Source organism: Esox lucius, chromosome 18 (genome assembly GCF_011004845.1).
Source record: "Esox lucius isolate fEsoLuc1 chromosome 18, fEsoLuc1.pri, whole genome shotgun sequence".
In the NCBI taxonomy this organism is placed as follows: Eukaryota; Metazoa; Chordata; class Actinopteri; order Esociformes; family Esocidae; genus Esox; species Esox lucius.
The window spans coordinates 13,122,931-13,135,795 of NC_047586.1; positions in this window are offsets into that span (position 1 = coordinate 13,122,931).

Here is a 12,865-nt window from a genome sequence, read left to right on the forward strand (position 1 = left end):
TTTGGTTTTGGCTTCAACAGTGGCTTCCAGCTCCCACACCTCTTCGACTACCTGGTGGTATTGAAGTCCTGCTTTTATCACTTGCACGCACATTCATCCAGTTGTGGATGTGAATCAGCCACCACACTCTTTCAGGCATAGAGCAGCTACCAGCTTTTGATGACATCGACAGCTCGCGTCAGTGCTCAGGCAGCCTAGGTCAGGGTGACCTATGACCCTGTGCTCGCCACTATCATTTGACACGCAAAGCAGGGGCCTCCTCATTAATATGGGCCATTACTCTTCCTGTGGCGCCAAGTAGAATGTAGTAGACTGCGCCTTTGGCCTCAGGTTGTCAAGGGTGACTTGTGCCATATGGTTTAATTTACATGTTTCTCTTAGCTGTTGTACTTTACAAATGTTCATATTGGAGCACCAACACCTGTTGCTTGACCTGAGAGGGAATGTCGCTTTTCTAATCTGAAGAAGTGCTTTTGGCCCTTTCTGTCTGTAAAAATTTTTTTTAAGGCAGTTTGGTGTTTATATGTGTTTGCGGTAATTGTTTTGTTTGCTGGATTGATTGCTTTACTGGTGTGACTGCTTTACTGAGTGTTTTATACGCTTGCATCATAATGATAGTAACATTGACCTAATGACCTTACAAAATAAAGCATTTATAGATCGGTGTGGTGTCAAGACAAGCAGATTGGCTTTAAGTGTGTTTATCCTTCTGATACTGTTGGTGAATTATGCTCCAGAATGTGAGAACTGTAATTAATGAGGCAGTCTAACAGTGTAGGTGAGTGCAGGTAGGCTAGAGAGTGAGTTTTGTGTGGTTGCATCTGACCCTTCATTAATGTATTCATATATGTAAATAGAGCCATTGTATATGTGGAAATGGAAAAACACAATTGTTAAGAATTTATAAGAATTCAAATTGGTAAACAATTGAAACTTATGCACAAAGAAAATATTTAATTATTTTCCTGTACAAGAACAATGTTTTTACATTTGCACCCAAATGCAGACATTCTCTGGTACTGGCGGCCTGAATGTGTGCACGACTGTGAAATCTGGAGATTAAGAACATTTGGAGTGTAATGTTGAATCCAGCGTCCAATCACTGTCTCTGAAGAATGTAGGTCTTCTAGCAGGACCACTCCTCAAAACATACAGAAACAACACCTTGGAGTGATTCAAGATGAAAAGTAGTGGCTCCTGGATAGTCCAGTTTAGAATCAAATCCAAAACATTTGGCGAGAGCTGAAAACAGCAGTTTGAGAGCAGTCCTTAAACAGTGAAGAATTTGAGCTGTTTGCTGATGAAGACTGGGTCGATGTGGCGGTAGGATGTTGCGCCATGCAGACTAATGTCTACAAAAGAAGTTTGTCTGCAGTGTCTGTAAATTTGTCCTTTGTCATTTGTTTTTCTTTATACGCGTACATTTACCAAATAAATTAGGATCTGCAATGTGTGCAATTTGAGAAGAATCAGCACATCGGAATCAGGAAAATCCTGGTTTGCCAATATTTGTCCCCAACTGTACAGTGTATGTTGCAATTCTCCAGATATCCTGAATGTGTGTTTCTTTGCCGTCCCAGTCACGTCTCCATTTGATGTCAATGATAGTTTTGTTGATTTTCATGAGGAAATGTCTGTGGAACATTGTTAGAGAAGTCTGTCAAACCACTCCATACCTCAGTGTGTTGACATGCAGTTGGCGCCCATAGATCTGTCCCCAGAACACCGGGTGCATCCACTATGAGGCTGTGTCCCTCTGGAACAGATGCACCCAGCATTGACAATGAGACTACTATTTTTTTTGTAGCAGGTTGGTCCTCTAGGTGGATAGACTGGGGATAACTGGAACGTGACATGAAGCTCTAGTAAAAGCGGAGCTGCAGAGACTAAAAGGGATTCCTAATGCTCCTTGATGCCCCTGCTTTGCTAACACGGTGAAATTGAACCTGTACCTAACTGGTTACTGTCAACTGCAGATGAATGAGATGATCACCCAGCTGGACAAGGTGGTTTGCAAAAGCAGAGCCCTTTTAATACTGATGGACAGTGTAAACCCACAGGGTTCCTGTGGGCTGGTCCTCATTGCTGCAGCCTCATTGCTCTATAAATGTCTTTGAGTACTATGGTAGCTGCCTGCCGAGAGCTGACTGGTGTTTTAACGCGGCTCCTACAGCCATATTCACCATGTTACTGCTGCTCATTCTTACCATAGCTAAACCATTCAGTCGGTGTTGAGTGTCTTAGTCGATGGGTATGCCTCATCTCAGCCTGGCCCAGCTTGATCTGCTGCCTCACGGCCACATTAGGAACCAGCTGTCAATTTGTTTTTAAGTGACCCCTCCCACTCGTCCAGTGCTCGCTACATCCAACTAGTCGAATTCTAGAATCCTGTGCGTTAGCTAGCTTTTCCCTAACGCTGTATTCGTTGCTGTGAGTTCTGGGTGCTTTTCTTCTTGCTCATTTCTGTTCTCGCTCTTTCTCAGCTTCTCGAAGAGGTGTCTCGCCCGCTAAGGGGCTGAATGTATCTGCCCGCACAGCGTGAGCATTTCTGTAGTCTGTGTGTGTGTCTCTGTGTAAATATGGAGACATTTAAATGCGATGTTGTCGTTTCTGAGGAGCTTAGAGTCGGCATGAGGAGTCGGCGGCTGTATCTGTTCTTGTATGGAGGAGGTCACACATGATTATGCAAACCGGGAATACACTGGAAACTGAATTATTTTCTGTCTTTGTCCACAGCTTATGTCTTTATTAATTGTCAGTGTTGCGGCCAACGTCAGAAAAGGTCCTCCCTAAAGGACAGAGAGCAGCGTGTTGTTGACTCACGCCAGTAGTTCAGCTCTAACAAATGCAGCCTTGCTCGGCCTCATCTGCCTCTGTGCCTTCTTCCATGCTGAGTGCATTGAATATCGCAAAATACTTTTTCACATAGAAGGGGTTGCTCTGGCAACGCCAAATGCCGGGGAAATATAAATTCTATGATGATTTTTTCAGAAGAAGTAAGGTCTTGGAAAAATAAAACATCCAAGGTTTATGGTAAATGTGAAGGCAATCCCGCAATGCCATGGATAAACTAACCCAAACACACATCTTTCCTTTCTGTTACAATGGAGGGAACTCTGAAAGAATAGTTTGACACATGAACTCCTCTAAGAACACTGTCCTTTGTTTAGTGATCACTTGGTGCAATCGCTCAGTGTTTGGATTGAGAAAAGAAATGCGTAACTTCTAGGCAGAAGAGAACTGGTGCAAAGTACAAGTCCTGCTTGTGAAAGGGCCTTCTTTTAGCAAAGTTTGAACTGCCTGAAAAAGCTCAAAACAAATTGGTGTGCGTTTTAGGAAAGAAAGGCTGTGGGGGGACAGCCAAGGCATCTCCGCCCCTCTCCAGAGTTGAACCTCTCCTCTAAGCAGGGGGGAAAGATTCCAGGCAATGCTAAAGCTTTTAATGACCCATTATCAAAACCAAGCACACATCAGTCCCCTATTGTGAAGAGAATATATTGTGTTGCTGCCTGAGATGTTAAATAATGCTAGGTTTTGTCTAGCTAAACTTTATCATAATATAACAGTTTGATAGATTGTTTAGACTTTTACCAAACACTTCCCTAGAACCCACAGGCTGTGATTTTCAATGGGGGCTAGAGAAACCAAGTGGGCAGCCCCTAGCAAAGGAGTTTGGCAGAGCCATGTTTGAAATAGATTCTATTGGGCAATGTTGGTGTTCTAGTATGTTTTCTGTTAGGAAATGCCCACTCTGTGACTCATTTTTCCTTCATTAAGATCCACTCGGTTTCCAAAAATTCCTTTTTGGGAACACAGTACTGCATTGACATTGTCGAATATTTAATTGTTGAGAAAATGGGCTGAACGTCAACCCCGTCCCATTTCACTTCATAGGCTTCTGCCCACCCACTGGGCTTTCTCACCGTGGATACAGATTAATGCATCATCCCAATGGTTATTACATCATAATTGTAATTATTTTACATTATTTTTGTTGATGTCAATTAATCCCACAAGGGATTGGCCACCAAAAGGCGCTTTGACATGAAAATGTTATTTCATTCATGAAAAAAACCCAAAAACTATCCCACCAGATGTATATGAAATATGTCTCCCTGTACATCTGTGTTCATATTACTCCCTAATATACCTCTGAGGAGCTGTAGTCAACCAGTCTGACTGGAACCAAGATCACACTCTACCTGACCACGGAACAGCTGGCAACCACACTGCACTTCACTTCCCTCTGCCAGCATCTGTTTAAAGGTGATAAGATCTTTGAGTCCGTCAGCCAACTGTCCATGGGATTAGGTCCTTGCCTTGCTGTGTGTCACTGTGGGATCTGACACTTAGTTATCACTGTTGCTGGTGTAACTTAACTGTATAACTCTACTGTAGGTCTAGATACCCAGTGGCAGTGAAGAGAGCATTTAGCACAGCACTTCGCCGACTCTAAGATATGACGTGGTCAAGCCGACTACAGTCTTGCAGCGGGTCCGATTGGATACACACGGGTCCATATGGATGAGGCGGAAAAAAACTGCTTTCGGGTGGAATGAGAAGATCTCAACTCCAGTAGTTGGCTCAAGGGTCAGGACAATTAAATTGTTGGTCGGAAATGTTTTGAATGAAGATAACCCTTTTTTTTTAATTTTTTTTTTACAAACCCTGTGGCTTGTTTTATTTGACTGTGTTGCCAAATCCATTCTGTCAGCGGTCAGGCAGACATAATAAGCTACCATAGGCCCTCAAGGCCAGTTTCTTTTTCCACTTCGTTAGATGGTTCTGTGGGCAGAGAACTGAAACATGGATTTGTTTTCTTTAAATTGTTACAAACTTATTATGTTAGTATGTTAGCAGTTAGTATAGCAGTTTGGAATACGATAATGATCAATGTGTATAGCACAATAATGGAGGCATCCGTGATTACCAGAGGTTTAGATGGCTGATTGTGGAAGTTAGACTAAATGAACTATAGGCTAATTGACAGACTATTAGCAAACTGTCTTATACAGTCCTGTTAAAGAGCTTGACTGAATGAATGATCAGTAGTGTTGTCTTACAACTGATTGACAGGCTGTTTGTGCAACAGGGTGTATCAATGAAAGTGTGTGACACATGGTTCTGTCACCCACAGCAGCTAACACTCTTGATTCACTGACTCTTTAACCTCTGACCTTCTTAACCGCTCATGGGGTTACTGTCATATTGTTGTTGAATGATTCTGTGTTCTCTGGAAAAATTAAAGAACTGCCCAAAGATTTTCAAGAATCAAAGGGAATCTAAATGTTTTGATGGTCATGCTCTTGTTGATCATCATAGACATTCCGCGTATTCTCCCCCCTTCTATTGTATGTATAACATGTTACCCAACAGGCCTTGCTGTAAAGTTGAATATGTATAGGAACAGCAGCATACTTCTTGCGGTTTAAATTGGGAAGGATATGTCTTACTAACGCAGAGCTACCATTTGCCTGATTGTGTATGTCGACCCTTTGATCTCACTGATTTAGAACTGGTTGGGCCGCAGAAAGGAGCTCTTGAAATTCCATCTGCAATTTAATCACTCACAATGGAAAGCAAGTGCTATTTGAACGTCTTTAATGGGTTTCAGCCTTTGTTTTAATCTAAATCCCGACTTCTCACTGACTGGCTGTTTTAGAGCTGGTGCTCCTCTCTGCTTTGACAGGAACTCCCTAGTTGAGCTGCTCCGCACATACAGTTTAGATGGATAATATGCCCAGTTCCCTCCCACTAAGCACAAGCCTGTGAAGCACAGCAGAGGAGCTGTCTACAACCCTCCTACAGAAACCATGATCTAAAATTGAGCTGATTAAAACATCGACATTCTCAACTGTGAGCTGATGTGTTATCAAGCCAGTATCGTCCACACGGCTGGTCTGTCACCTGTTGCTAGATGTCTGGGGCTCATGCACGTGTCTATGGGTCTGGTGGGAAGGTCTATTGGCCGGTTTTCTTTGACAGTTGTTTTTTCTGGTGTCAATATTGCTGTTTGCCTTAGTCTGTCAGTGTTTGTAGGTGTAAGGATTGTACTTAACTGGCACTGGTTCTGGGCCGGTGATAAAACCCTCTGCTGGTAGACGAACATATTGCTAATTTCTCCCCTGGCCTGTTTTCGGGGTCAGAAGCGAAGATCTCCAGCCAATAACACGTTAAACATTTACTGCCCTTTTCTGACTAAATATGGCATTACAGGTTTCATGGAAAGAAGTTGAATGATTCAGTACCTTGAGGCTGTGTATTTTGGGTCTTCTGTTATGCAACACATCATTGACAGAAACTGATACAAGATAAAGCCTGTTATTGGCAAACCTAGTCTGGGTGTAAAGAGATTATCTTGCTGTGGTCTCCAGTCCAATGCCATTAAAAAAATCACTCCCATGAAGTATGCTACAAGTACATCAAGTATGCTAATTCAGTGCTGATGCGGAGGCGTGCTCTTGTGGAAATGCAGAGGGGATTTTTGGTGAATTGTTTGCCCCCCCCCCATATCTCCATCTGAGGTCATACTGTGAGGCCTTCTGTGCAGGAGTCGGTCAGTGGACGAAGCTTGTGCGTCATCTCCGTTCGCTTTATTGATATGAATGTGTCAGTGATCAGTCAGTAAACTGTGAGCACCCACGGACCGGTTGAGATCACTCCACACCGTCCATATAGATGAGGAGTCTGTTCGCTGGCCCGCCGAGTGTCTTCTGCCCTGTCATTTCTGCATGGTTTTGAAATGAGGATCTGTTTCTCCCCTCCTGTGGCCTCCATCTTTGTCTTAGTCTCACTCTCTAGCTTTGTTTCCACCTTCTCCTTTTACATGCCCACCACGTCTCTTGATATCCCTCTGTGCTTTCTCCCTCTTCTTTGAAACCCTCAGGAAGCCTTGGATATATCTTAAGTCATGTGGTTTGTTTGGGCCAGGACAGTGGGCAGTCTGTGGGCAGGGTTTCTGAACAGGTGGCTCCTATGTCAGCCCATCTGTCCATGGTAAGAGCAGCTGTCCCATGGCTACTTTTGCCTTTCCCACCTCCCTCTTGTGTTTTCTCTCCAGACTGGGGTCATGTTGCCTCATTTACCAAGCCAAGATGTCCGACCTCTTACTTTAGTAGAGGCTTGGGTAGATGTACAGGACAGCGGTAGGACTGGAAGGGAAACACACCTGTTGTCTCAGTGACAGTAATGCCTTTGTTCTCGCCCAGTGTGTGTGTGTGAGGTGTGTTTTGTTCTCGTGGGTTGGGGGAGGAGATGCTCGAGGAGATTCCAAGGCTCACTTGGCACAAGATGTTGTCAATCCAGTTTCCATTTTTATAGATCCAATTCTCCAGAATAGCACTGCATGTATTTATTCAACCGGGAAAGTTATTTGAAAAAAACTCAACGTTGACCATCTCTCAAAACCTGTAATGCTTTCTGAGCTGTAAGTCGTGTTTAATCAGCGTTAATAGAGGCCAATGCTGGCGCCGTTTTGCAGTCTGCTGTTTCCAGTCTCTGATCGCTGAATCAGAAGGCTTAGAAAAGAAGGGAAATGACTGGATTAATTGGTGTCAGCAGCACTGGTTTAACTGCTCACATTCTCCCACTGTAGCATGGTCGAACACTAACCCTGCACGAAATACCTCATTTCATTGTTTTGTCTATCTATAGAACTCATTAGCATACGGTACTTCTCATTAGCATTAGCATTAGCATACGGTACTTCTGATTGCGGATTCTCCACTTTTTCACATTTTCTATGAAGCATTAATTAAGCATTAAGTGATCTCAGTGCCCTGAGTGACATTTTTAATTGTATGTCACAAGCGTTAGTTATTAATGCAGTCATAAATAAGCTACTGAGCGGATGGCATGATTCTCACCTTGCCAATCACGTCAGCTGTTTCCCAACAATGCCTCCCATCCTCCTTTCTTCCCGTCCTTCCTCTCTCACTCCCACAACAGGTGGACCACTGTCTGCTCCGAAAAACAAAGACCCCAGGGCACGCGGACATCTGTCAACCAGTTGAACGCGTCGAGCTACTCACTACTAGGGTTTTATTCCGCTGCTGCTGTAGTGTGATTATGGTATAGAGGATTACTAGTGTCTTGGGAAGAGTCCATGCAAATCATAATCTCTCCCAACAACACAACAAAATCCATCCGCTGTTTGGGTCAGTTCTGAACACCCCCCCCCCCCCCCCCCACACTCCAAAACGTACACGCACACGTCCTCTTCCCCTGAATGCTACGGTTTTACCGGCAGCCAGTGTGTGTGTTTCTAAGCTCAGTGTCTGATATGGAATTTGAACACCCTACATCCTCCTCCTAGTCTCTTCCCTCACGCCAGAGGGTTCTCATGGCACGCGGCCAGCCTCTGGTTGACAATGGAAAGAATCCCCTCTCTTCTCCCACTTTCCCCTTTTCGCCGGCGTTGCATGGAAATTCTTCCCCCCGGCACAAAAGAGCAGCTTTACCCGACAGCTAAGCTCCAAGCAAGGCTTAATTAAAGGCAACGCACTGGTGTGTTCTCGGAGTGGAGGAGAGGAGACTGGTGGGTCAACGCATGCACTTAGCAGGAATAGAATTTCATGTAAAAGGCTTGAGATTAACCGAGCGGCTTGTCATGATATCGTAGTGTGTTCTAAGCTTTATCGCGTGTACCCGTAATCGCGTTCATACTCCGTAAAACTGATGGCCTCTGGACACGTGAAGTCTTTTTAATTCGGTTTAATATCATTAGACTAATTATCTTAGGTTCTCTTTGTTATGTAGAGGAATGTTGCTGCCTTTTTAAATATAGTAACAATAACCGCCCAATGGAAAGGAGCCTGCATTTCACTGCTGTGTTTGGTAGTGCTCTGATGACTCGTCTTCCAGTGGATTTATTCCACTTCAGCTTTGTTTTTTAGTTATATTTTTCAGATCTCTTCACTTAATTCTAGACACAGTGGTAAAGGTAGAGGAGAGGGTTTTGGCTGAAAGCTGTGGGTCGGATTGCCCCCCCCCCCCCCCCCCAAATCTAGCAGCTGTGCATTTGCTGGACCTCTGGGGGCCGCGTTTAGCTGCGTTCTGGTCTCCAGAAGGATTCTCCGGCCCAAGTGTTTAGCAAACCTTAGTCATGGGGTTACAGTTGGTTTCCCTCAAGTCACGCTCATGACACATCATTCACGGCCCTCCAGTGGCTGGGTGCTCGCTAGCCTGGCGCTGTAGGTGAATAAGGCAATGTAGAAACACGTTGTCTGGGAAGATGCCCTAGGCCAGTTGGGGGGGGGGGGCTGCTGACTAAACCTCTGCTGCTATCTCCCGGGGGATGCGTGTCAGGGTCCTGCTGCCTGCCCTGGCGTGTCGTCTCTGTCCAGTTTCATAACCTCGCTCCACCAGTTGAGTCGCTCCATGGTAATCCTAATTCGCCGCTATTCAGTCATTTGTCAGAGGAGTCAAAGGTTGTGGGTGATGACAGGCACAACACAAGTCCCCTTCTGTCACATGGACAGTGGCTAACTCTCCTTCCTCCTGTCTACAAGGTTTTCCAAAGGCTGTATGAGAGAGGGCCTCATAAAACCTTGAACCCTCAACTCTGACTCTGGACTTACAGTTTGGACTCTGCTGTAGTGATACGGTGCCTCAAACCAGTGTGTTAGAATTTAGCCACGTTTGTGGTTAGAGCAGTGCTGTCCTCTGCGTCTCCTAGCCAGGAGTGTGTTTGTATATATTTTGTTGCCTGCTTCTCTAAATGTTCCATCCTGGGCCTCACTGGTTGACTGTTTTGTTGATGCTGATGAAGTAGAAGGAATGCACTGGAGACTGTGGAAAGACACTCATGGGAACAATGAGATGTGGCGCTGTACAGGATGACTAAAGGCCTCTGTCCTTCTTTTCTGCTGATTAATTGGAGCCTAAAAGGCAGACGCGCTCACGCACACACAGACACCCACACACCCCCCACCCACCCACCTTGGTGCTGAGTGATTTGGTTCTGTGGATGAGAGGACGGGCTCAGTCTGTGTGTGAGTCATCAAGTTATGATTGCCATGTTTGGTATCACAGAGACTCTCTCAGCTCCTGAGGCCTAATGATCTCAGGGAGAGGATTGGATGTACATGCATGAGGGTTAAACACTCCTCTTAACCTGAACCACAGAGGAATGCCGTATAATTATACATCGACCATTATACATTTGTTGTTCTAAGTTCTGTTAACACTTTGTTTGCATGGTAGGGAGCGTCGTAGATCAAGTTCTAGCTGTGATGCTGGCAGATGTTATCTTTTTAAGGCCCTCTTCACATTTGCATGAGATTTATTTTGGGTTGAAATTGCAATTTACATAACATACAGACACTTTTTCGGTCCACAGAGCCATGGGTATCTCAGAACCGTGATTCTGTTTGACATTCTCGTTTTGCATCTGCAATGGAGCCAGTTGGAAAGTATTTAAAAAGTGCCTATGCAAGTGACGTTTCATGTTATCAATACTGCTCGTTTAAATGGAGCAAACCCACATAACTCTTGAAATGCAATAGTACCCCTCATCAAGCTGTTAAGTAATTTTTTTTATCTTTCACATATTAGGCCCACTTTACAACATTCTTACAAACTACAGTTATTTGCTATTGATATCATGCAAATACATGTTGAAACACCAGAAGCCAGGTTTTACATTATTTCAGTAAATTAACAGTATGTGATTCACTGTTTTATATGGAAGTCTTATCTCCCTAATGAATACAATTCTTTTTTTTTTTACAGTGCTTCATGATTTGTCACCTTGTGCACAGTAAATCTATTCTTCAGTCTGAAATATAATGATATTTAAGCGATGTTATGTATTCATTTGTGTCATTACTGGACTATGGACTAGATTAAGTATCTGTACTCTCCGACTACAGTTGTTTTATAAAAAATTGGTAAAACAAGCCTTTGTCCACTGCTTTGGAGAGCTACACCCTTGGTTTTAACATTTCTTGCTCTTCTATTACCATATATACTGTATGTCGGTTAGCTGAAGTAGGCTGTTTTGTTTACATTGCTCTGCTTCCAGTGGGGACTGAGTTTGGAAAGGTATTCTGTGCTCGGTCTGTAGGCAACGGGTGAGGCGAAGTTCACATTAGAATAAAGGCACAATAAGCGCAGCGTGGTTGTCTTGACATATTTGCATTACAACATCAGCCCGTATCCACTCCACAGGTTATCTTTTGTTCCAAACGGACATATTTTTACTGTGACTGGTGTTTTTCAGTATAATCGAAAGCAGATCGCCCTTTTGTTTAGCACTCATGAACTGGAACTATAGCTTTTAGCTGACTGTGTGGAATTCCACTTATGCAGAGGCTTTGTTTGTGCTAGTGACTGTTGATACATTTCACTGAGATGAATGGCTCCCTCCCAGCGATTCATGTTTGTCCTGTATAGCTCGTGTTGACCTCGCGTAGAACGAGAATTAAAGGCCTTGTTTTTATTTTATTTTAAGGTAGCACTGACAAAAGGATGTGATAAATGATCAGACCGACTGCTCATGAAACAAATGAGCCGCTCCACATGAGTCAATATACTAAGTGGATGTTTTTAAGATCAATTCCATATTCAATGTAGGTAATTTTATATTAAATCGCTTTGCACATATTGAGAAAGTCAATACGATTATCAAAGTGCAGTGTCTTTTTGAAGTGGATGAATCCGGGATAAGTCGGAACATGGCTTGATTATAGCTCACAGTAACTCGGTTGGCGCCGTTTCGGTGTTCAAGGGCCACTGTTTTCGGTCTCTTGTGTTCCGGGGACTGAACAGGCCGCCATGTGCACCGTCACGTAGGTGGTTTCATATACAACTCCTTGTTGCCTCAGATGATCCAGCGGTCGACGCCACTGCCTCCATTGCACAGATGACCCTAGCATGGGGTGCAATGATGGCTTCTTCTACGCCAGGCAAATCTTCCTTCCCACTTTCTCTTCTACCCCCCAAAAATATAATGTCCTGCAACCAATTTAGCACATCTTATCGGTGACTTATTAGTAATGCAGACATTGCTGAAAGAGGTGTACATTGCTTAGAATTAGGCTACGCAATTGACACTCCAGTTTTCTATATTTCTTCTTTTTGTAATTTTGTTTCTTATTTTTGGAAGATTTGTTTTCTATGTAACAGGAGAAAAAAAACTATTTTGAAGGGTTTAGTTTTAGTCCAACCTCATCATGGCTGTGCAACTTAATCTTTGTCCGTTGTAGCATTTCTGTCCTTACGGCAAAGCATGTTGAACATGATATTAAAAGATTTAGGGATTATGGTCTCAGCGTTGCAGTGGGCCAGATCCAGCTTGTGACCGGGTAGGGATGTCTGCTGATAAGCTGCCTGGTAGAAGCAGACGAGTGTCTTTTGGGGTCTATCAATCAGGCAGCCTACAGGGAGTCCTAACTAGTTAGTACAGGGCTGAGTCATGTTACTATACCATTGACTATTGACAGTGTTTGACAGACATCATCAATGGTGACTGAGTCACTACCTCTGCTTAAAATGGCCAAAACATTCTCTGCACTGCATTAGCCAGCAGGCGCACGTGTTCGACATGGAACGCAGTGCCAGTCTACAGAGATCAATGCTGTGAAGGCCAAGTAAAGGTCTGCAGAATCATACATCTCAATGTGATGATCCACAAAGGAGCAACCGGGACCAGTTCTCACTCAGCTGTTTACTGCACAGAAAACCAGAACACTATGGAGGTTTGAGACCGACCAGACCGAATGTGTGGACTTAACCTTCTCTGACAGGATATAGAGTTGAATGACCGATACTTATTTTACGTTTTGGACATATGTGGCATGTATAGAAGTGTTTGCAAATTCTTTGGGGACAGACAGTGGTTTTTACGTCTTGCTGGCCAAAGATT